This window comes from Anomaloglossus baeobatrachus, chromosome 4 (genome assembly GCF_048569485.1).
Source record: "Anomaloglossus baeobatrachus isolate aAnoBae1 chromosome 4, aAnoBae1.hap1, whole genome shotgun sequence".
NCBI lineage: Eukaryota > Metazoa > Chordata > Amphibia > Anura > Aromobatidae > Anomaloglossus > Anomaloglossus baeobatrachus.
In genome coordinates, this window is record NC_134356.1 from 203,949,163 (window position 1) to 203,973,792 (window position 24,630).

The 24,630-nt window shown below is 45.7% G+C and overlaps 1 protein-coding gene across 2 annotated transcripts in view; it reads left to right on the forward strand.

The window, feature by feature from the left end:
* Positions 1-24,630, forward strand: part of AFAP1L1 (actin filament associated protein 1 like 1) — a 155,377-nt gene that overhangs the window by 51,197 nt on the left and 79,550 nt on the right. Inside the window, exon 1 of one of the 2 annotated variants that reach the window (XM_075344630.1) lies at positions 2,941-3,014. The exons of the other annotated variant lie outside the window; for it this stretch is intronic. The gene's annotated coding sequence lies outside the window, so the exon portion shown is untranslated. Of the gene's footprint in view, positions 1-2,940; positions 3,015-24,630 lie in introns of those variants that run through there. 2 annotated transcript variants of the gene reach the window in all.

The window sequence follows — 24,630 nt, forward strand, 5'->3', positions numbered from 1 at the left end:
CTTCTTTATCACAGTTTCACACAGAGATCAATTCTCTCACACTAGGTCTCACCTTTTCCATTCAATTTGATAGCCATAATATCAATTTTTTAGATACCATGGTAATATCGTCTGACGGCATCCTTAGCACGGATTTGTATGTAAAACCGACCGACCGTAATAGTCTTCTGCATTTTACAAGTTGCCATCCCCGTCACACTAAACAAAGTCTTCCTATTTCCCAACATCAGCGTGTGGCGCGAATTGTATCTGATCCAGCACAACGTGACCTAAGATCCTCAGAAATGAGTATGAAGTTTCTCCAGAGGGGATATCCTATTGATATTGCCAATAAGAAATTTTCTCAAAGACCCACTACTGGGAAGAATATCCCACGTATTCCGTGTATAAACACCTATCATCCTTTTTCTCCTCTTATTAAGAGCATAGTCTGTAAACACTGGCCGCTCCTGAATAAGGCTTATCCAGAGGTTAGCGAATTCAGTGTACCCCCTTTATTTTGTAACAAGAGGCCTCGTAATCTCCGGGACAGTTTTGTAAGGGCTGACATAGGTTCCAGTAAGATTGTACCGAGGCAAACGTTTCTCGGTACTCCCAAAAAAGGCAATTTTCCGTGTCACCACTGCATACAGTGCAACAATCTCACCAGGGGTGACACCTTTACTCACCCTTTGTCAGGACGAATTTTTTCCATACAGGGATTTTTTACATGTGAATCCTCTTTTGTAGTTTACCTTATTAAGTGTCCATGCGGTCTCGGATATGTTGGGGAGACCACCCAACATGTCCGAGACCGTATTAGTAAACACAAATCCACTATTAGGTGTAAACAGATGATGCTCCCTATCCCGTATCATTTTATTACATATGGTCACACGATCGCGCAATTGAAGTACCAGATACTGGAACATGTACCCATACCTAGAAGGGGTGGTAACAGAATACGTACCCTAAAGGAAAGGGAATCCTATTGGATATTTACCCTGAATACGCTGGAACCAAGAGGTCTTAATAGGGAACACGATATGTGCATTTAATGAAGTTTACTGTTCGATAGTTTACGTTACCTTGAATATTTATTATATTAATTGAGTTTGGTCGACTTTTGTTACTTTTCAGCCTCTGAGTGGTCATCTACAATATGATTGTCAAAAACCCAGTATAAGGATAAGTGAGAATATCATTCTACTACACATAGTGACATGTATTTCTCCCTAAATTGTTTTTTCTTTGTTCCAGGCTCCACCTCCTACTTGATTTCTTCACCGTCCTTGCACCAATCTTGTGTCATCACCACAACTACGCTCAGCTTTAAGGGACCATCACCAAGATTCTCTGTTATTGTGCACTCTGTATAATGTCGTCTTTTGGTATGTTTTACTGACTTGCGCTCTGTACCTGGCTCATGCGTTGGTGTAAATGGCCCGACACTGCGCATTTGCCATGCGCAATTCACAGGCCAGCACACCGTAATCCTTTATATTAGGATCTCACACATTCACATATCTAGTTGTTAGACTTTGCATGTCATTTCCTCTGTCCTGTTTTGTGCCACTCTGGCGCACTGTGCCAATGAATGGGCGCTGTGTGCTTGCTGGGCACAACTATTCAGCATTTTCACCTTGCTGTCACTCACTTTGGCCTGTGTTCCGTGCTGGGCGCGCGTGCTGGGCCACTAGGTGGCGCTGTGCGCGCTCTCGGTGCGATTCACAGGCCAATCCCTGGTTCCCACACACTTACACACCTCCCCTGTCACATCTTCTCCCATTGGGCTGATGCTTCGCTTCGGGCGCATGCGCGGTGCGGCGCGCCGCACTGCGCATGCGCGGCGTGCGCTCCACCGGCCCACACTGCGTTCCACCATCCAGGAAGCAGGATGGTGGACGCTGCACTGCTCCCACTATATAAGGACACACCACCACCGCACAGTGCACGTCTCCCTGGGGCCCATACCCTATATCACCAACGCAAGGTATGTGTACGTCTTTTCCTGAGCCTTTAACATGATGGAACAGCATTATTTATGCACTCTCCATATTTGTATTTAGATACGTGACATCATATATGGCTCAATAGCTCTTCCCTGCTTCTAATACCTTGAATACCTCAGGTATGTGTCTATATCAGCCCACCATTTTGTCACGTATACTATTTGATACTTAAATGTATACATTTTCCATAGGGTCTCTTTGAGAACCCCACAAGGAGTCCTCTGTGTTATATGATCCCATACATGTTCACCTTTTTGGAACAATATTAAGGTAATTTGGGTACTTTTTTATCCTACAACATGTACCTTATACTGGTTTTTCCTATTCTACTTGTAACTCCTGATGTTCACATATTTTGTCCTTAGCACTGATGTTACCCTGAGGCCGTTGTGAATTCCTCAGTGCAAGTATTAGTATACTATCTCTGCATTTTTCAGGTAGTTTTTGCCTTCTTACCATATGTTATGTAATACACAGAAGTCATTGTATATGTGTCTTCTCCCTACTTTATGCGGTAATGCAAGTATATGTGACTCTCTTGCTCAGAATATTCCCCTTCTTCTGAGGCAACTGAGGAACCATCAGTGAAGGAAACACGAAACTTTCCCTGATGTTCTCAGGTATCTACCTTTGACAGCGAAATAGTTTATCCAGGTATACTACTCTCCTTCAGGATGCATTAGTTCACTTTAATCATATGGTTAAAATAATCTATATATTATTTTAATGCGCATATCTATATCCACTTGCATTTAGAATTATCTATATCCCATTCCCTCTGAAAAGGGTCACCACTACTGATCATCAATTTGCTCCAGTGCATAAGGTATAAGTGGGGAAAGACACATCTGTAGACAGTTATTGCCGAAGAATGAAACTCTTCTTATCTGCATGGTTATATGTCATGTACACGATACTTATCTGTTTTTGTCTCCCACATAGGATCACATCTTTATCCATCTCTTTGATTGCATTATGATGTCTTCATAGTCTTGAATATATACCATACAGTTGATCATTTAGGTGGGTCACTACTGCCCTCATTTGCCGAATGATAAGTGTACCTTTCATGAGCTTTTGTTCCTTTATGAGGTTTCTATTTTCACTGTTTTTCAGCACATGGATTTTATAAGTATATGTATGTCTTTATTTGGTTATGTGCTATCATGATGTTATCAGAGACTGCTGTTATAATGAATGCCATAATCATGTTTTGTTTTCATGCACTAATGGTGCGTATGTTTTTGTTACATTAGATAAATTTGTCCTTGATAAAGACCTCAAATGGTCGAAACGTTGGATGGATGAATTATCATCAACTTCTTTTTTGATCTATGCACAAAATAAAACCATTTAAGCATTTCAAGATTTTCTCCTCTTCATATTGTCTCCAAGGGTGCCAGAATTATTTTCTATTAGACTTGCTGCTTTTTCTGAGCACCTAAATTTAACGCTGTGAGCCAGGAATAATCGTTTTGCATTCATTTTATAGACAGTCATCTTGGCTCTCTCATACATAAATTTGACTTCCACATATTTAGCATATGATTAGTTATGCAGATTCTTCGCATGTCACCGCATTGTTACTGTTTTGCTCCAGGTGGTGGCAAAAAAAATTTTCTTCCTGTATACTACAAATTACAAAATGTTGTCACATTCCTTAATAGCTCAGTGTTTTATTAGGTTGATTCCCAAGTGACAGGTCATTGGTTCGAATCAAGGTGCAGCCATGAAGATTTCACAAGAAAAGAGGAACAGCTTCATCCAGCTCCTTGATAGAGGTCTCTTGGGAAGAAAAGTGCCAAATTGCATCATATGAGTGCCTGGACGGTTGGAAGAATGCGAAATTAAGTCCATCTATCAATTCATTCAAAAAGCCAAGAGGTGGACGTCCAGGCAAAATATTGGGAGTCCTTAAGTCGGCTCATCACAAGGTATATCAGTTCTGGCGCAACAAGCACTGCAGCGGAGGAGGCTTATATGCTTTGTAATTCTGAGATCACAGATGTCCATTCAAGCACCGTGCTGCGCACATTACACAAGTCTGGAGTGGTGGCCAGAAAATAGGTGAAAAAGCTTCGACTTTTTCAATATCATCATAGAAAGCATTGCCTTGAGTAAGAAAAGTGGATAGTAGAAGATTGGAAATGGGTGTTTTGGAGCAATGAGGTGAAAGTCCATAGTCTAGGCTCTGATAGGTGCAAATGGATCTAGAAGAAAAAAGGAGCGAACTGATCGAGAAATTGAAGGAATTGTCAAGTTTGCTGGAGAAAACCTGATGATATGGTGGTGTTTCACAGCCAAAGGCTTTGGCTACTTGACCAGGATAGATGGTGGCCTCAATGCTGAGCTATGTGTGAGTATCCTACAAGACTAATTACTTTTGTATGCTCAATATCTAGGAGTATGAAAAAGACAACATAGTGTTCCAGCAGGACAATGACCCCCAAGCATACGTTGAGATTGAAGGCAAAAATGGTTCAATGACTATGAAGTAGAGGTGCTAGATTGGTCTTAAGGTCCAGTCACACTAAGCAACTTACCAGCGATCCCAACAACGATAGGGATCGCTGGTAAGTTGCTAGGAGGTTGCTGGTGAGATGTCACACTGCGACGCTCCAGCGATCCCACCAGCAACCTGACCTGGCAGGGATCGCTGGAGCGTCGCTACACAAGTTGCTGGTGAGCTCTCCAGCAACCAGTGTCCCAGCCCCCAGCGCCGCGTGGAAGATGTTGCGCTTGGTAACTAAGGTAAATATCGGGTAACCAACCCGAAATTTACCTTGGTTACCACCGCACGGAGCTACACGCAGAGAGCAGGGAGCAGCGCACACTGAGCGCTGCTCCCTGCTCTCATAGTTACAGCACACATCGGGTTAATTACCCGATGTGTGCTGCAGCTACATGTACACAGAGCAGGGAGCAGCGCACAATGCTTAGCGCTGGCTCCCTGCTCTCCTAGTTACAGCACACATCGGGTTAATTACCCGATGTGTGCTGCAGCTACATGTGCACAGAGCAGGAGCCGGCACTGACAGTGAGAGCGGAGGAGGCTGGTAACAAAGGTAAATATCGGGTAACCAAGGACAGGGCTTCTTGGTTACCCGATGTTTACATTGGTTACCAGCCTCCGCAGAAGCCGGCTCCTGCTGCCTGCACATTTAGTTGTTGCTGTCTCGCTGTCACACACAGCGATGTGTGCTTCACAGCGGGACAGCAACAACTAAAAAATGGCCCAGGACATTCAGCAACAACCAACGACCTCACAGCAGGGGCCAGGTTGTTGCTGGATGTCACACACAGCAACATCACTAGCAACGTCACAAAAGTTGTTCGTTAGCAGCGATGTTGCTAGCGATGTTGCTTAGTGTGACGGGGCCTTTAGTCCTCAGACTTAAACACAATCAAACACTTGTGGGTAAAGTTGAAGAAAATCTATATACAGTACTTACCCAAGAAAGTTGGTCAGTATGCACCAATATTGGTAATTAATAGAAGAGACCTGGAATCAGATTTCGGACAAGACATGCTTGAATCTGATGTAGAGCGCAGAAGGATTCAGGCAGTGTTAAATGCCAAATGTGGATTTACAAAATACTATCCAAATAATGAAAATTTAAAATGTGGGGGGTGTGTTTTTTTTTTTTTTTTTTTTTTTAAGCGTTAAAGAGCAAAACAATAACAATGCATTGACATGACCAGAATCTGCATAACTAATTATATGCTAAATAGATCCGCCAATTCCAGTTATCTGCGAGTTCATCCATCACTAGGTATGAGGTAAATGTTGTTTATTACCTTTTGGTGTGGTGTGACAAGCTGGATTAAATGGATAATCTAAGTTTGACGATTTAAACATTTTTGTAATTTGTAAAATTTCTGGTGTTCTATGGTTATTTATTTATAAAAATGTTGATATAAATTTAACACAATCTAAAAATTACTTTGATATGTTTAAGCATTGCAGACGTATTGCCACATGGTGATACTCGTCAGATTTGACAAATTTGGCCTGGTGACTAAGGGGGATAAACTAGATGTATTTGTCAAAATTGTAAAAAAAAAATAATTATGAAATGCTTATAATTGTATTTCACTAACCAAAGAAACATCTCACTAAAACGTCCAAAAAAAAGAAAAAAAAAAGGCACCAAAGACTTGTGTAAGTTTCAATGTTAAAGGAACATGTACAAACAGTAATACACAAATAGCTGCAGGTTATTTTATAGTAAAAGTATAATCTGTTATGTGTGATTTAATGTATTAACTGTGTAATGTAGAGTATAAGAATGTTAACTAGATAAGGATTAGAGTAAGGTGGTGTCACACACAGCGACGACGACAACTATGTCGCTGCTACGTCACCATTTTCTGTGACATTGCAGCGACGTCCCGTCGCTGTGTGTGACATCCAGCAATGAGCTGGCCCCTGCTGTGAGGTCGTTGCTCGTTGCTGAATGTCCTGCTTCATTTTTTCGTCGCTGCTCTCCCGCTGTGAAGCACACATCGCTGTGTGTGACAGCGAGAGAGCGACGAAATGAAGCGAGCAGGGAGCAGGAGCCGGCATCTGGCAGCTGCGGAAAGCTGTAACCAGGGTAAACATCGGGTAACCAAGGGAAGACCTTTCCCTGGTTACCCGATATTTACCTTCGTTACCAGCCTCCGCCGCTCTTGCTGCTAGTGCCGGCTCCTGCTCTGTGTACATGTAGCTGCATACGCATCGGGTAATTAACCCTATGTATACTGTAGCTAGGAGAGCAAGGAGCCAGCGCTAAGCAGTGTGCGCGGCTCCCTGCTCTTTGCACATGTAGCGATGTTATGATCGCTGCTGCGTCGCTGTGTTTGACAGCTAAGCAGCGATCATAACAGCGACTTACAAGGTCGCTGTTACGTCACAGAAAATGGTGACGTAACAGTGATGTCGTTGTCGCTATGTGTGAACCCAGCTTAAGTGAAGGTTTGCTGAGGTAATGGAGAGCTAGGAAGGAAGGATTGACAAAGAGCCAGTGGGTTGGCTGGTGAGACAGTCCTGAGAGTTTAGTTCTTCAGAGAGGCTCCATGTGTGTGGACAGTGCTTGGTAACTTGGGCCCGATGGATAACTTGGAGGTATCCGCCGTGTTTCCAGAGCCTTCAGTGCATCTGAGGACTGGCTTAGTGTAGCCCTCCAAGGCAGTGATTGGTCAAGCGTAGCCGTGGGGACAAGAATGGATAAAAGTAGAGGCTTAGGCTCGGTTGCTGGAAGGCTAATACCGAGGGCTAGGAAAATGTGCCCCAGGGAACAGCAACAGCAGAACGGGATAGGAATGGGCATTGTGGTGCCCCTGAGGCTTCCGTCGCCACATAGATGCTGCACCTCATCCAGAGGTGTGGTATCCCATCCCACACAGACTCATCACAACACTCCACTAAACCGTGGTTAGGGCCTAGTGCAGCTGGACTTATATAGTGGCTAGCACCGTCCCCGAAACCAGTCTGGGCGTGGAGCTTAGTGGGTGCAGTGTCTGAGGTGAGTGGGCGGAGCTGAGTTAACAGTGTCAATGAGTGTGTGGCGAAGAGGCAACCGGAGAGTAGAGACCTGGGGGTCCTGCTTGACCCAGGTGACACAGAAGAAGGGGATCCTAGAGACTCGGGAGTGCGGGAAGCACCCACCCGCTTGGTCTACAGAACACCGGGTGGAAGGATCTGGCCGCAAAACGGGGACCTGGTCCCTAGACTAAAAGAAAACTAACGTACTCTTTAGTAACACCGGGGGCCTGGGAGGCTATAGGCATCCAGGGCCGAACATCAGTGCACACATCCGCTGGAAGGGGGTCACAGGATCAGGGGCCAAGCAGGCAGAAAACCTCTTGAAGGTCCGCGGCCCCTGGCTCAGGGCACTGTGTGCGGAGGCGCGAGACAGGAGGGGGGAGTGTCAGCACAGTAGAGACGACCAGGAAAGGCCCATCTGAGGGGTGCACCGGTATTTACCTCTGACCTACCCGGGATTGGCGGAGGCCTATCACCAGAAATCTCAGCATACCGTGGGAGGACTAAGCTGGCTGTCAACTTGGAACTGGTGCAGTTAGTAAAGGACTGTTGTTGCAAATCCCCTGCTGTCGTCTCTATTCCTCCCACATCTCCCCCTATCATCATAGACTTTTGATGATTCAACGGTTGCGCCGGGGTTCCGCTCTACCTGAGGGGAGCAAGATCACTTTTTAGGTCCGTCATCGACATCTGCCCCGGGGAACACACTGCGCAGCGGCGGCCCACATAGCCGCAAAACCACAGGTGGCATCACGAACCTTATTCCATTGTAAATATAATCATCATCCCCTATACTCAGAGACACCGCCAGGGTCACTGAGTCTGGCACCGCCACCGCTGACATCCCTGGACTAGTCCGGCTTGGTTCTGAGTATCACCTAAGGCCCTGGGGCTTGGCGTGTCATCATTTCTGTCAAAAAGCTTGAACGAATAAACCAGTTGATGTTGGTTTGTAAAGAGAGACTGTGTGATCTGCTGCCCTGCCATGTCTATGACTCTGACTGGCTGCGGGGAGGTGGATGCTTCCCTGAAGACCAAAGTGGGTGTCACACCCTCGTCTGGGGCAGATCACACAAGTTCAATCTGATGAAGTAGAGCGGAGTCCTGTTGGCCCGGCGTTTGCTCCCCTCTACAGTGGTGCAGGTATAGCGTGTAGCGACTGTAGCTACGCACCCCGCACCGACTGACAGCCGAGTAAGGGTGTGTCACACTAATGTATGACTCACACAATTATCTGATCGCATCACTCGGCGCAGCTGGCTTCTTTCCTGACAGGAGCGGGTCAGCTGCATGTATTTCTATGCATCTGAAATGCTTCTGTCCAGAGTGTGCGGCCATACCGGGTGATGCCGGTGCGAGACTCGCCGAGTCACTCGAAAGTGTGACTCCGGCCTAATGCTGAGATTCAGTTAGTATTGGGGGTGTGGTTACAGATGGAGACGCTGCTCTCCATACACACAGCGGTGACTGAACCTGCATCGGTGCCGGACTCGTGACTAAAACACGAATGCCGCCAGGAGAAATAAAGTTGTTTTCCTCCCGAGAATGGAGTTCAATGTGCAGAAAAAAACTGTTAACCTGCAGATTAACTCCAGATCTGCAGGTTAATAGTTTTTAGTTGTGTTTTTTTTTTTTTTGTTTTTTTTTTTTTTGGGGGGGGGGGGGGGTTATGCATGACCCTTTAAGAAATGACTGTGATTGAAAGCACCATATTACTTTTGTTCACATTTCCATTGCTATAATTTATTATCTATAATAATAATAAATAATAATTTATTATTATTAATAATAATAATATAATATTATTATGAAAGAAAAATGATTATAGCAGACCAATGGACATGTGAACAAAAGTAAGAATGTGTGTTCAACTGCAGGCATTATTGAAATCCCCATGCAGTTTCTTGTTCAATAAGACTGGGGACCCCTTGCTGTATCCTGTCTGTGATCTTATTCTTGGTTTGTTTATTATTTTCATTCCTTGTAATGTTTTTGAGTTTCGCAGCTTGTCTCAATTCCAGGGTCTGTGCCCATCTGAGAGGAAACCTGACAATCCCAGTGTTTATAGACAAAAATAAACTTTGCTTTGCTCTTTGCCTTCCCTTGAGTTCCTCTTCAGACCAACATATTTTACATTGCTAAGATTTAATGAATAAAGTTGAGTAAAATTTTTATTAAAGTGGATTCAAATTTTTCAAAAATCTGAATCCTCCCAAATTTTTTTTTTTTTTGTCAATTCAGCAAGATGGCGGCCTGCTGGGTTAAAAAAAAAAAAAAAAACAACAAAAACCATCTCACCAGCATACCTCCCAACTTTCCCAATTTGAGGGCTCCCTCCTGCAGTCCCCTGCTTTTGTCCCGATTCCTCCTTTCAGTGCAGTGAATAAATTACATTCTCATCTGCTCTGGTTTACTGGGACAGGGCCAGAACTCATGAACTTGTGAGCTCCTTGTGTGTCACCCCAGGGCTATTGGGTACTCTGTCCCGGACGGTGTACTGCTAGGGAGATGTCACTGGGTGGCCATTGCCTGGTTCTGTGACCCTGGGATCGCTTTTAAGGCTATGTGCGCACTTACCGGATTTTGCCGCGGATTTTCCGCATGTTTCGCTGCAGAAAATGTTCATAACATCTCTGCAGTGAATCACCAGCAAATCCTATGGAGAAAAAAAATCCTGTGCGCACTGGGCGGAATTTGACAGCTGCATGTTTTGCTGCGGGAATCCCGCAGCAAAAACAAGTGCATGTCACTTCTTTTCCGCACATCGCTGCGGGATTTCCCTCCATTGACTCAATGTTAATCATGAAATCCCGCAGGGAATAACGCAGGCAGCAAATTCTGTGCGGTTCACTGCGTTTTCCTGCGTTATTCCCTGCGTTATTTAGTGGTTTACCTTCGGTAATGTACATCGCTTGTCTGCGGTTTGCAGGGAAGTGATGTCATTACAGGAAGAGGAAGCCGTGCAGAGTAAACACACACACAGATCACAGACACACAGATCACAGACATAGAACACATAGACACAGACACATAGAACACACATAGAAAGAAAACGGAAATATAGAAAAAAAAGAACGTGGGCTCCGCTGCATATTTACCTTCCAGCCGAGGTAAGCACACAGCGGCGGCCCGGTATTCTCAGGCTGGGGAGGGAGAGGGGCAGGGTTAATGTCCCCCGCCTCACTCCCCCTCCCGCAGCCGAGAATATCAGCCGCAGCTGCCCCGCCACTGTCGCATGCATTATGCGGCAATACCGGCGTGTCCTCGGCTCTTCTTGCCACCGTGTAGCAGTGGTGGCAAGGTAATACAAGGGGTTAATGGTGGTGGGGGACCACCGCCATTAACTCCAGGCTTGATCATGGCAGCGTCTATGTGACAGCTGACATGATCAACCCGTAAGTAAAGTGAAAAAACACACACACAGAAAAATCCTTTATTTTAAATAAAACAAACAAGCCTCGTTCACCCTTTTATTAACCCCTCCCAAACAAAGCTCCGGCATAATCCACAGCTCCGGCTCCGGCGTCCTGCACTGCTTCCATCCAGCCGCGACTGTCAGACACAGGCTGAATGAAAGCAGCAGACAGCAGAGGTAATTATTGGTCATTTCCCACGGCCGGTAATGTGAACTCACTGCCGACCGTGGGAAATGTAGCGATCTGTCCTCTATCTATCCCTCTATCTATTCTTCTGTCTATCTACTATCAGAATTAAATGTGTGTTTTTTTTTTTCTTCAATGTGCTTTATTGCATTTAATGCAATAAAGCACATCCCAACCCGCACGCGGCAATACCGCGAACAATACCGCGGTAAAACCGCATGCGGTTTTCGGATGCGGTTTCCTGCGTTTTTTTACCGCGGGTGCGGTAATCTTTGAGGACATGCGGAATTTTCTCAAGAAAATTCAATTTCCCAGTGCGCACAGAGCCTCAAAGGGGAATATTTACAGGGGATTTGAAATAAGTTTTTGTTGTGATGCCACGTGCAGGTTGCGGCTATTTAGTGAAGCCGCCGCTGCACAGTTCTCACTACTGGTGCTGGTGTTAGTGTCAGCCTGGATGTTGGGCACTCCGCAAGTAGGGCTAGGCCCCAGGGAATAGATGATGTTGGTCGCGGAAAGAATGTAGGCCACACAAGGGGTTGCAGTGTAACTGGTTCCTTTACTCTGTATGGTGGTAGCTGGTAACCCGAGGAAGGCTGGTCGTGACCGCTGGTCCCCTTTAGTCCCAGTGCCGGTGTGGTGACCTGGTGACTTCTTTCCCCCTGCACCTGTCTCTGGTTGATGGTTCCCCGTGGCTTAGAGTGTCTGGGGGTCCCCTCCTGGTAGTGTCTCAGTCCGTATAACAGGTAGCTTGGACCCTGAGGGGTCTGTTTCTCTGATCCTGTTCCCCGGTTCTCCCGTTGCTACTGTGTCCCGAGCTTTGCGGTCAGTGAGGTCCTGGATGGTCACCTCACTGCATATTTTATCAGGTCTGCCTGGAGCGTTTGCCTGACCTGGGATTCTGTACACCGTTAGTGCTATGGTTCTGGGAGTACTCCACCGCCAACCACACGCCTGGGCCCTCATGTCACTGTTGCACTCTCCTTTCAGTGCTCACATCCAACTCCTCTCTCACAGACTTACTGACTCTAACTGACTGACCGTCATACCCCTCCCACCTGGTTGTCGTCTATTGGACTGGATCAGCTCCACCCCTAGGTGGCCATCCACTGGGTCCAACCCTAGCCTGTCACCAGTCTTTGAGAATGGAGGAAAAACGGGGATTAAAAATGTGTTTTGCTATTACCGGCACTGGTCTTCTGGGTACCTGGGGGTAGGCTCTGCATCCTGGATAGGATGCAGTACCATGTAGCTCCTGATGGCTTCAGGGGCGCTACACTTGTCCATAGGGAGCAGCTCTATCATTGAGGCACTGTCTGTATTGAGAGGCATAGTAGGATTTGGTAATCTTGACCTGTATTGGAGAGAGAGAAGCCAGAAGCAAATTATTCAGCTACATAGCGATATCGAAATATACTGTATCTCTATGTAGGTGAAGGAAGAAGTCAGATTCTTTTGTTCCTATAAAGCTACTATAAAGAAATGAGAAAATATGACAAAACTATAATTTTATTTTCACCCCACTCAAACCCAATCAAACCAGCAACTTTCAAACATATTACAGCTCCCCTAGCTGTGGAGCCACAGGATCTGCCAACATCAGAGAGAGGGCTCAGCTCCACTTGCGTTTTGCACGGACGAGTGCAATCTGATAAAACATTGGATTACTCTGCACCAGTGCAAAACTATGGGGCAGTGTCCATCTGTGATTGATTTCTCATGCCATATGTCAGAAGATTGCATTGTCATGTCAGTGTGCGGAAGCCACATGTGGTTGTTACCAGCCAGCATGTCGTAGCCAAGCCAATAATGGTATCCTTTTGAAAGTAATGTTTCTGTTTATCCACAGAATTGAGACCATTGGCCAACATGCATGCCCCGTATGGCAGGAGGAGACCTCTGTATGTCCCCGTTACTATGTATATCAGAAATTATCCTCCTTCTCTAGGACTGTGAGCTCCATTGTGCGACTGTAATGGATTTTCTTTTTCTTATAAATGCCAAGTTTTTTTGGGGAACGTGAGTGGGAAGCATAACTGTGAACTAGTCTGTGTGGAGGAAGGTGGACCAGGTCCCAGGATGATAAGAATCTTCTGCTGCTTTGAGAGGGAGGATTTCTATGTTTTGTATTCACGTCTCTGAACCACAAACATAGAATAAATCTCCACATTAGTGAAACATAAAAGTTTGACCTCTACAACCTAGCACAATTCTCCTTTATGCCTCAAGGAGAGATATCACTTATCAGCGCCTGAGGGAACTAAGTGAAGACTGAGCACTCCATTAATCCCCCTACTCACCCTCAATTAACTCCCTCCCCCATTAGTATGAGCTAAGCAAAATTACTCGCTCTTCTTTGCACAATTCGTTGACTAATTGTGAAGAATCCATTTGGTGATGATGCTGGACAGCTGAACTGATACGGCCATTCCTGTGGTTATACCGCTCTGGGCAGGGCAATATAGATATCAGTAGGGCATTAATATATGTGGCATTTAGGATGGGATATGCAAAGTACATCTCACCACTTGTACAGAATAACTTTGGACTATGTAACGCCTTGTTTACTGATATTATTTACCACAGCTTATGAAGTACTGGATTTCTGTCTGTAATAATAGGTCTGTTTTGCTTTCATGCTTGGTTCGGCCCTGGACCATTTTATGGCACTTGCGCTGCTGCATTGTTGGTCCATTACAAAAGCATGTGGCGTAAAGCGTGACTGATCCAGAAACCAATTCCACAGATCCATGTCTGGTAGAGCAAGGAGGCCTAGGCCATGTGCACACGTTGAGTATTTGGTGAGTTTTTACCTCAGTATTTGTAAGTCAAAACCAGGAGTGGAACAATCAGAGGAAAAGTAGAATAGAAACACGTCACCACTTCTGTATTTATTACACACTCCTGATTTTATCTTACAAATCCTGAGGTAAAAAAAACCTCACAAAGTACTGAGCCAGTGCACTTTACCTTCCATGGGTTATTGCCACCCAATAACAAAGGTTAGCAGCCACTGAAGCTGTGCCCTCGACTTGGCACTTGCTTGGTTAGCTTTTAGGCCACGAGCATACATTCAGTATTTGACTTTTTACCTCAGTATTTGTAGCCAAAACCAGGAGTGGATAATAAATACAGAAATGGTGCTGGTGTTTTGTTTTTTTTTTTGTTATACTTTTCCTGTTCCACTCCTGGTTTTGTCTTACAAATAGTGAGGTAAAAAAAATCGCCAAACCCTCGTGTGCATGTGTCCTTTTTGTGCTCATGACCCTGCACCAGACCCTCAAAACAGATACTCCCTAGGGCTTCTAGGAGGAGTGCAATACGTTAAAGTATTGCACCAATACAATTCAGTGAAGCACTACAGATCTGGGTTTTTTTTTTCTCTGCAGCATTCAGCATGGCTAAAAAAATTAAATCGTATGCTGCGAATTGATGCAAATCTGTAGTGCGAGGGGTGTGGGGGGGTGGATCTGCTATATGGTCCATTTGTGTGGCATCTAATCTTTATGTATATATTCCAAATCTATAAGACACTGCTGAACAAAAAAAAAAAACAGTTTGTACAAGGGAGAAGAAAATATCCATCTTTTCTGGATGCAAATGGGACTGTATGTATGTATGTATGTATGTATGTTAGTATGTTATATTATATATATATTATATTATATTATATTATATGTCATTTGTCCTAAATCTATAAACCTCATGCTCAGGTTTTACACCACCAATTTATAGCCACAAAGAGCGGGTGGGTGCTTACAGCTTGAGGAGTTCGGGTTGAGTCCCTGTTAGAGTTAGAGTTCTATAATAGCAATGGTAGTGATACAAAATGATCTGCTGCACCTGAGTATCAATTATACCTGTACACCCAGTGGTCATGGCAGGAATTATAAGGTGAAGCTCAATAAAAGGTACTAGTTATTGGAGGTTTAATTATGTTCTGACGGCATTGTTGGGATTACTGATATAATGTTGGTATGTTGACACGTCCAGAGTGATAAGTTTGAGATCTCTTGTTTGACACATGTGATTGGTAATATTTTTATGAATAAATAAAGTCTAGTTTTTTTTAGGTTAAACACCGTCCCGAATGGTTCTTTGTGGCTATATATATATATATATATATATATATATATATATATATATATATATATATATATATATATATATATATATATATATATATATATATATATATATATATATATATATATATATATATATATAATAATATAATATAAATATATTTTTTGTTTTAACACTCGAGTGGCCCCAGCCTCACTGAAATTAATTTGCTTCCTTATATAGTTAAGACTTTTTTTTTTTTTTTTTTTTTTTTTTTTTTTAGTAAGGGGACCTGAACACAACAGCCATCCTCTGGTAGAACCATTTTAGAAGACCTCTCTCAGGCTGAAGTGAACACTGCATAAGTTGTGCTTTGTTTCCTAAATATACTGTAAGGGTATTTTGACAGATTTGCATTTTTGTGTGATGTGTGTTAGCGCGGTTTATTTGCATGAGCATGATAAAGCTGAGCTCAAAATATGTGCAAAATAAATACCACCGTACGCTTACGATTTCAGAAGTGTGGCAGCTGGGGGAGTGTCTCTCTGAGAGGAAGCTGCCTGTGGCAGCTGGGGGAGTGTCTCTCTGATAGGAAGCTGCCTGTGGCAGCTGGGGGAGTGTCTCTCTGAGAGGAAGCTGCCTGTGGCAGCTGGGGGAGTGTCTCTGGATGCACACTGCATGAGTTGGCTGGGGAGCTGAGCAGTCTGGAAGTAGAGTGGAAAAGGAGGGTTTTAATGGGGGGGGAATCAGTTTGGCCGACTACAACCGAGCAAGGAGAAGTCTGTACGAGAGGTGGAAAGACCTCTTGGTATTGATTCAGACTCTGAATGGGAAAGCCTAGTCTGTAACACGTCCGGCTTTTTCTTAGGGTCAGTCGGTCGTATATACTGTGTGTTTGTTTGTTTTTGGGGTTTTTTTGTTTTGTTTTTTTACATCGCTTGCCTTTTATGTCTAAGAAATGCTTATATTTTGCATTATTCTGGAGGTGTTATGGCACATAGAAAGGTTTATTAAAGTTCATAAGAACTTTGTGCCTGTGTGCACTGCTGCCAAAAAGCTCGCATTCACTACACAGAAGCCACAAGTGTGTTCATTTGGCTGGTATGTCTTGTATATAAAAAAGGGCAGCAGACTGTTCATTCCTTTTACAAAGAGAAACTGCAAAATTAAAATAAATATCTGACTGCAGAGGCTCAGTGGTTTGCAATGTTGCTTTGCAGCATCAGGGTCCTGGGTTCAAATCCCACCAAGAACAACATCTGCAAGGAGTTTGTATGTTCTCCCAATATTTTGTGTGGGTTTCCTCCTACACTCCAAATACACAGATAAATAATTTAGACTGTGAGCCCCGACCAGTTCCAAAAGTTGAGCAACACAATTTTGTACATTTTCTGCCCAAAACTATAATTCTATATTCTTTTGTATAGTTTGGATTTTCTCCAGGATATGATCATTGTCCTTCATTTTACCATTAAAGGTGTTATCCAGCTTATTTTGCCCTTTTTTTTTTTTTTTGTCATTTCACTATGTGGGCGCTACATTGGGGCAGGTAACTAGATAGCGACTACCTACCTGCGCTGCTGTTAGACCCTCTCCCCCGGCTCAGAGCAATCATGTGACCGCTCCTGCCGTGATTTTCCTGCTTCCTGTGGCGTCACGTCGACAGTGGCATAGCTTGCTGACTGGCTTCACAGCCGACATGTTGCCGCCCTGCTGGGCGTGGAGTCCTCACACCCTCCCACACATTTCGTAGTGCAGTGGTGTCAAAGACATTGCCAGTAGGCATCAGGCTGCATGCGGTCCCTGATGGCCCCCTTGCTGATCGCTGCCTGTGCTGGGGCTGCACAGTCAGCACTTTTATATCAGAGGACAGATTCCCGGACGCTGCTCAGACACGCAAGTGTACCGCCCTGAGAGGGGCCCGGCCGCTTCCTCCACTTGCTCGGGCCGAGCCGTTGGAGGGTTTTGAGCGCCTCCGGACCGGGGGCCACGTCACTCTTGTTAAAGGGGAAGTAGGCAGTGGGAAGATGGTGATCGTGTAACGGGTCGTGACGCCACCCACGGGTCGTGGTGACGGGAGAAGCACCACCGCTGCTGCTGGAGTAATGGCGGGCTCGTCCGGGATCGGTGTTGCGGCCGCAGCTGAGATGTTAGCCCCTCCGTGGGTAGGGGCGGTGTGTCCCGGGGCCCGGTGGGGGACTGTAAGGTTTGGTGGTTGTTGTACTCGGGGTGCAGGGTGCCGTGTCGCGGTGTAGTGTGTCGTGCCCGGATGGCACTGGTATACTCACGATTAATGCACACTGAGTCACTGGTAAACCAAAGTTCGGTAGTGGTGGGTCCCCGCGGCCAGCTGCTGATGTCCCCTGTGGGGTTGATGGTGGCCCCTTTTCTCGTGCACCTCTGGATGTTTGTGTTACGGCCCCCCCCCTGCCTAAGCAGTGGGAGCCCGCTCCCCGGTGTTGAGCTGCCGGAGGAGCCCTCTGTTGCCCGCAGGCGCTGGCCCGTCGAGTGTTTGGCCGTTGGCGGTGGCGCTCACCCGGTCTTGGTGGGCTTTTGCCTTCTTTCGGGTCTTTGGTTGTGGATGAACCCCTGAGGTCCGGCCAGCAATCAGTCAATTTGCCTATACTCAGTGGCTTCTAAGCTAGGACGGGGTCTGAGTACCCTTCTTCTGTTTGGTGCTCCGGTACACGTTTGGCTCCCCGGTTCGAGACCGGTGGGCTCCAACCCAAGCCCGGTCCGTACAGTTCCGCCGGTTGCTGTACCGGTACTCCTGCAGACGGCCACCACCGCCTGCCTGCCTGACTTTTTTTCCAAGGGGCCCAGGCTCCAACCTGGGTCCCTGACAGTCTCTCTCCTCTTTCACCTCCTGTCCCTCTCAACTCTGAACTGTCTCTTTGAACTTCCTGCCCCAGGACCGTAGTCTCCTCGGTGGGCGTGTCTTTCCGCCTGACTCCGTCCACCTGGTGTGCTCTACTTGCCCTGGGGGAGGCATCAGGTCTCTCTATCGAGTGACGTGTGTGACCTCACAGGGGTTGGGGGTGTGTGTGTGTGTATGTGGCTGATGTAATTACATGTGACCCCTGGGGTCCAGGGCGTCACACAAGCTCTGTATACTGCTACTGCAATGATCAACCGCTGGCCAATCAGAGACCAGCAGTGCATCACTGGAGAAGGTGCATAGAGAGCTCCCATCTGCACAGCGCCCAGGAATCTGTCCTCTGATAAAGTCCTGTCAGCTGCGGACCGGCAGCATTCAACAGGGGGTCTGTGGCCGCAAGAAGCAAACAGGCCACCGAGGGAACGAGGACAGGTGAGAAAGATTTGTCTTTGTTTTTTGTTTTTTTTGTGTGAGAAGAATGGCATCATATGGGACACTACTACAGGATGGAGCATTTCTAGAAGAGGACCCTAAAGGGACATTACTATAGGATCAGCAGAAGGATAGGGCACATTATTACAGGATTGGCACATTACTACAGGATGAGCACATTTGTTACCAGATGGCACAAGGATGGGGCACATTACATTATATGTGCCCATATTGTGCTCTGCTAGAGGTCAGTACTGGGCAGCCAATGAGTGTGCAGAGGGCAGGGCTGGACAGTGAGGCTGGGGCTGTGCCAGCTCTTACTCTGAGGTTTGGCATAAGATTTCATGTTTGGTTGAGCGGCAGGTAAATAAAGTGGCAGCAGAGAATAAAGTGATTCAAGAGGAACTAAAGTCATAAACAAAAAAAAAGTAATGCAGGGGTGTTTTATATGATTAATACAGCACAGATTAGTTTACAAACATTTTTAGAGTTTGTCGGACAACTCCTTTTAAGTTCATCCAGTTCTGTTACATTTTATTTTTGGTATTCTCAGTGCCAAAACTAGGTTTGAGGCTGCATATTTTGCCTTTCTGCTGTGGTATGACTTGATTCTCCACTCCTATAGAGGTGACGGGGTCACATTGGGATCGTGGAGAGGATGCTCTGCTAATTTTAGTAGTAAAGAGACACACGCACTCTGGTATGAGCTCAGAGGTCTACAATGTATGTGTCTGAGTGTGAAGGATGCACATCCTCTGCAGGAAGACTGGAACTTTTGTTCTGGACTAGTCCCTTTCAACTCTGACAGTTATATTTTGTGCTGCCAGTTGTTTCTTACGAGTCAAACCTAAGTGCTGTTTCTCGAACACAACATCCTAGATTTTTGTCTTGGACTAAAATTTACAAGGCCATAAACACCACTCTGAATCAGTACACTAACTACCTCTATTTTTGTTTCCAATTGGATTTAATTTCGTGCCCTATAGCGAGTTTTAGTCTTGCAGTTGTATGGAGACTTCTCTTGATGACCAAGGTTATCTCTCAATTTACTGTCATCAAAAGTTTCTTTAAAGGGAACCGGTCAGGTGCAATACGCACCCAGAACTACGAGCAGTTCTGGGTGCATATTGCTATTCACTGCCTAACAGTCCCTGTATACACTAGCATAAATAAAGAGATCTTTAGAAAAAGTATTTCTAAAGATTCCATATGATATGCTAATGAAGCCAGCATACTAGTCGCAAGGACGTTAGTTTCCTTGGCTAGTCGGCCCCCTTAACATCTAAGCACGACCCTGTGGGCACGCTGACATGCTAATGAATGCACAGCGTCAGATGATGGTCTCGTGCCCTGTCTGCTGCCATTGCTTCTGATGCCTAGATTTCTGCTTAGTGCGCATGATCCTGGACTTTGTCATGCGCACTGAGGCTGGGTGTACATGTCCTGACCTCCAAACTCATGTAGCGCACATGACCGAAAGTGCAGGATGATGCGCACTGAGCCAAAGTCCTGCATCAGATGCGATGGCAGCAGAGAAGTGAGAGCGACCATCCTCTGACACTGAGCAGTCATTAGTATGTTAGTACGCCCACATGGGCATGCTTACATGCTAAGGGGGCTGACTAGCCAGGAGAACTAACGCCCTTGTGACTAGTCATTGGCCTCATTAGCATATCATAAAGGATATTTAGAAATACTTTTCCTAAAGATCCTTTTGTATGCTTCTAGATGCAGGGATTAGCAATATTCACCCAGAACTGCTCATGGTTCTGGCTGCATATTGCACCGGACAGGTTAAATTTAAGGCTCTTGCAAAAAAGGGGCATTCTCCACCTAGACAACATGCTCTTCCCACAGAAAATAAACCTTCTTTTCCATGTGCCTGGATTATTTTATCTCCCTTTTCTTAACTTATCGCACTACTGATGTTTTGATTGGGTGGGTGATAAATACGTGGGCTCATAGCACTGCCCAGGAAAACCATGAAGAGTCACTAGGAATTGGTGAGTGCCGCCTGCTCTGGCCAAATTTACTGTTCATGCCTCACAAACGTGGTCATTCTCCTGATATATACAGCCATGTGATGCTACATTGTTTAACCAGATATAGCTTCCTACTGGCTGGATATTAACAAGACTGAGTCAGCTGATTCTCACCAGGTTCTTTATTAAAACTAATTACCTTCCTACATTGAATAGTCACTCATGTAAGCAATGCTAGGAGACATTGACAGCTGGAGGGATGTGATGCCAAAACCTTTCCAACTATGTATGTACCATCCAAAATATGTAATTATTCCATTTTAAAGGAACGCTCTGTCATCAGGTTTTTGCCACCTAATCTAAGAGGAGCATAACTTGGAGCAGAGACCCTCCAATCCAGTGATGTCACTTAAGGTACCGTCACACTTAGCGACGCTCCAGCGATCCCACCAGCGATCTGACCTGGCAGGGATCGCTGGAGCGTCGCTGGTGAGCTGTCAAACGGGCAGATCTCCACAGCGATTAGAGATCAGCCACCAGCGACCTGTGTAACGACGCTGTGTTTGGTAACCATAGTACACATCGGGTTACTAAGCAAAGCTCTTTGCTTATAGTTACCCGATGTGTACCTTGGCTACGTGTAAAGGGATCAGGGAGCCGGCTTCTAGAAGCTGCGGACGCTGGTAGCCAAGGTAAATATCGGGTAACCAAGCAAAGCCTTTGCTTGGTTACCCGATGTGTACCTTGGTTACCAGCGTCCGCAGAAGCTGGCTCCCTGCACGTTCAGATCGTTGCTCTCTCGCTGTCAAACACAGCGATGTGTGCTTCACAGCGGGAGAGCAACAACCAAAAAATGGTCCAGGACATTCAGCAACAAACAGCGACCTCGCAGCAGGGGCCAGGTCGTTGCTGGATGTCACACACAGCGACATCGTTAGCAAGATCGCTGTTGCGTCACAAAAACCGTGACTCAGCAGCGATGTCGCTTAGTGAGATGTGGCCTTTAATGAGCTGCTTTGATAAAATCCCTTTATCAGCAGGAGATTATCACTATAGGACTTTAAACCTGCTGCCATGTATTCCTCCATATTCATGAGCGGTATACAACCCATCCCCACCACTGATTGACAGCTTTTGACCTATGCACAGGGTACAGAGAAAGCTACCAATCAGTGGTATGAGCCAGTATGAGACTAGTAAATGTGCAGTATATATAACAGTGAATTTATAAAACAGCCGCATGCAGTGCAGTAAGGCTAGTTTCACTCATCCTGCTTTTCGCCGGTTTGCCGGATTCGGTGAACACCAGTACACTGTATACAGTACAATGGCAGCGCGACAAGCGCCGGTTACATGCTGTCATGTGACCAGAGCATATGACCAGGAAGTTGCGGAGCTGACATTGTACTGTATACACTCTACTGGTGTGCACCGAATCCGGCAAACCGGAGAAAAGCAGGATGTGTGAAACCGGCCTAAGTGACACATCGGTGGATTCAGTCTCTTTCTCTACATTATGCTGCTTTCACATAGGGTAGCAAGAACCTGGTGACAGGTTCCGTTTTTTAACATTTCTCTAAAATTCACTACATTATGTATTTTTTATCCTTATTTACATTGTATTTACATTCACTTGTATAATATTTGGCAATGTTTTCAATTCCATATGTTCTCCCTTATAACACAATGAGAACATGTCATCATGCGAACAGGCTTCAAGCAGTTAAAATGGAGAAATAAACTTTTTCAAGGAAGAAATTTGACCTTTTCCAGGCTTTAAACACTGAAGAAATTCTCAAGTTTTGATATTTTTATGGAAAAGTTAACCAAAATCTTTCCATACTATCATGCTAACATCTAATACTGCTTGATCACTAGTAAGTCGGTGAAATCTGGGCAGCATTCGGGCGTGTGACCACCATTGATATGAGCTGCGCCTTTTCATCACCAGTTTCTGTAGCTTCAACAATCAATCTGTGCAGGAAGAACTCGGGGCTCTATCCACGTCTCAGGAAAGGGGACACCCTACGTCTAAAAATAAGATGATATAAATATAAGCCGGATTTCCTATTTGACAGAGGAAAACTATTGTGAAAACAAGATTGTTTGTGACAATGTGTAGCATTCAGCTGGAAAGGAATATTACTACACTACATGTTTTTTTTCATAGATGTTGTCTTCTTATCGAGATTTGATCCTTATTTGTGGCTGGACAATGCTGATGAAATAATCTACAGACTTTCTATAAATCTGTCCCCCACTTCTCCTCTCTGAGGAGAGAATCTATAAAATGCTCAACGATCAGTTGGGGTCTTGGACCTTTGCCAATCAAAACTTCTGAAATATCAGGAACTGTGTGGATTTTTTATTATGATGGGTACTCAAAGTGCTTTATCATGAAAAGAAAAAAGATATCTTTTTTTTTTTTTTGCTACGGAATGAGATAAGTGACTCGCCCACCCCAGGGCTCTGGGACAACCGGTGTCGGGCCGGACTAGTCCGGGGGTCGTCAGTGGTGGCCGGGCCCGACTCCGTGACCCTGGCGGGGTCAACTAATATGGCAGTGGTGGGGATGGTAATATATAATAAAGTTTGTAGGTTATTCGTGACGCCACCTGTGGAATGCAGCTATGGAGCTGGATGGGACCTCCAGGGCTGATGGATTAGTAGCTGGGATGATTCTGCTCCCCACAGGTGGAGCGGTACCCCGAGGCAACCATTGGTGCTTGTAAGAGTCTATGAGGGTGTTGTAGATGGTGCAGTGCAGACTAAATAATGGAGGCAACACCAGGGGGTGCAGTTTCAAGATGTTTACTCACAGTTCCAGGGCTGCAGCACACTGGTGCCTTTGGACTGCTGGGACCCACTGTCAGGGACCTCCGCCGATCCCGGGTAGACCTGGGAATAAAAGCCGGTGCACCCCTCTGTTGTGTCTCTTCCCTCAGCTGTCTTCAAAGCCTCGACTTTTCTGAATAAACCTGTCTTGGCCTCCACTATAGGTTCTGGACAAGAGAGGTTGCCTGGATGGTACTCTGCCCTCTTCCCAGGGGATCTACGGTGGGATGGGGCCCTGGGCGCTTGCAACCACCCTGGGCCTCGGTGTTCACCTTTGGAAATTACTTCTCTTCCTCCAGTTTCTAGGGACCGTTCCCTGTATGCAGCCTGATCCCTCCACCCGATGGTCAGTGGAGCAGGCCACAAGCTTGAAAGCCTTGCAGTGGCCCTGGAATCTTTTCTGTAGTTCTTTGATATGGTGTCACCTGGGCCTAGCTGGGCCCCAGGGTCTCCACCAGGAAGCGTCACTTTCTCTTGCTGTTTCACTCCTCAGACTATCTGCCTCCCGCAGAATTCTCACTCACTTTAACTCCAAACTCTAGCTGACTAAACTTGACCTTCCTGTCTCTACTCTACTCTCTGTTGGCTCCTCCCACCTCCCCCGTTGCTAGACCCCACCCTATTGGTGAAGGGTTGGGTCTTACGCCCCCCCCCCCCCCAGCATGCAGCATGGGGGGTAGCTGCCACTATCCCCGGTCCCTGTGTGTGCCTCACAATGGGTGTAGTGTAAATTTGACTGTGGACCGGCGTTTACTCCTTTCCTTACCCAGAATGGAACATCACACCTCTGGCTGAGGTGCAATGTCTCTGTGGCGACGGAAGCCTCAGGGGCGCCACACTAGACCATTCACCTCTTTTTTGAGTTTCCTTCAAAATGGACATCTGGCAGCAGATAATGAAGCTAGTGATGTAGAAGGCTGGCTATACACATTTAATGTCTGTCGGCTGAATTCTGCTTCAGCCAATAACAATCTCACCCATACATGAGCACTTGCTTGGCCAAGAGCCTCTGTATAATCTAGGAGAAAGCCACCAGCTAACACGTTGGCCAGTGGATTTTCAGGAAGAACGCTCATATCTGATTTAGGACTGCCAATCGCAGTTGACCTCTTTCTTGACCATCATTTGGCCTGAGTCCTCATACACATTAGACCGTTGGCCAGACCTGTCGATACTGGTGGGGTCAGCTAACTTTAGTCTAGTGTGGGCGGCTTATTGAAATTTAGTTTTGTCATTACAGGGGTATTCTGATTGGAAAAACTTGTCAGTTATCTCCAGGATCCTTACTAATTTCCAGAATGGGTCCCTTTTTTATCCA